This window comes from Charadrius vociferus, unplaced genomic scaffold (assembly GCF_000708025.1).
Source record: "Charadrius vociferus isolate BGI_N301 unplaced genomic scaffold, ASM70802v2 scaffold1039, whole genome shotgun sequence".
Lineage (NCBI taxonomy): Eukaryota > Metazoa > Chordata > Aves > Charadriiformes > Charadriidae > Charadrius > Charadrius vociferus.
Window position 1 is genome coordinate 298,936 of NW_009650167.1, and position 1,604 is coordinate 300,539.

Here is a 1,604-nt window from a genome sequence, read left to right on the forward strand (position 1 = left end):
CGCCCCGCCTGCTCTCGGCGGCTCCTCCCGCCCCCCCGGTGCTCCGTGGGATGAGGAGGGGGACGCAGCGGGGAAAAAGAGTGAGGTTTTTGTCCCTGCGCCCCCCAGCTCACCTTCAGGCGGGCGCTCCCGGGAGAAGGACAGGCGGATCGGCAGCTCCAGCGTTGCGTCCTCGCATTTTTGGGTCACCTCTTCTCACTCCTCAGCCCCGTGTGCGGCGCAGGATGGGCATCACTGAGCTCTTCTGCGGGAACAAAAGCGCCTTTGTACCATAACATCAGGGAGATGGAAATCTTCTCCTTGCCAAACGCGGCTCTGCCCTCTCCCAACTACCAGAGCAAACCTGGTTTGGGGTTTTTCCCCCCCACCGTAATGTTTTTTTCCTTTAAACTTCCACGAAGCACTTTAATCTCTATGTCTAAGCTCAGCAAACCGCTCCGCCAGCCCGCTGGGCTCCCCAGAGGCTAGAGCCAAAAGAACTGCTGAACACAAACAATCCCCCTCAGAAAAGGCCTGGGATGACCTTTTATATCTAATTGGGGAATTGGTTTCACCTTTTCCTTCACCTTCGGCGGCTCCCGGCACAGCCGCAGGCCCCGGCCCCCCGCCCCCGCCCCGCCGCCCCCGCAGCTCTGCCGGGTTAACCGCCGTGCCTCAGCAGAGCAATAGCCCGGCCTCCGCTTAGAGACCAGCTCCTACCGCCCCGACTGCATGGAAAATCTCTGATAAAAAGGAGAAATCATGTTAAAATAACTCCAGGTGCCCCCTGGGGCTCTGCCCCCGCAGCGACGCGGGGCTGCGTATAGCACATCACTCGGGCACGCGCTCAATTTAAAAGAAAAACAGTTTTAGTCCCTCCAGCCATGTGGATTGCACTTGCCCCAAATCTCAAAGAACTGTTTTTTTGCAAAACCCCCCTTTGATGGAGGCTGGATGACGTCGTGGCTGGATGATGTCCCGTACACCCAGCTCCCTTCGGAACCGAGACTGCCGACCCACAGGGAGTGAACACGGGTGGAAATCCATAAAACCACAGCAACGCACCGCTGCCGTGGGAAATCCTGCCAGCTTCGTTCTGAGAGCGAACAGCACACGCAGAGATTGGCTTTATTCGGTTTTAAAGGCATTTACACTATTTGTAAACACACACAGGAGAGAACAGCCACAAAATAAAAATGTCATCCCCATCCCTGCATGTCCCTGAGCGCTCGACGGGCGTTGCAGGAGCTTTTTCAAGTGCCTGTGCAAAGAGCATTTTAGTGACGAAGCTTTTTTCCCGAGCTCTTAAAAATGTCAATATCGAAGTTACCTTGAAGGGAAATGCCTGTTGATTGAAAAAGTCATGTATTTCTAGCATGCCTCCGCCCCGGTCCCGCACGCACCGAGGCTCTTGAGTGCATCTGTGATAAAAGGTGACCCGAGGTACCCCTGGAAGGCGGGAAAGGCTGGGCTTTGGTGGAGAGAACTGCCGCGGCGTGATGGCTGGCGCTGCCGCCCATTGGCATTTGGGGCCATTCTATTTAATTCCCCGGGGCAGAAAGCGGGGCTGGGGCATCGGCCGGCTGCGAGGGGCACCCGGCGCCTTTGGGGTCGGCGGTACCAGC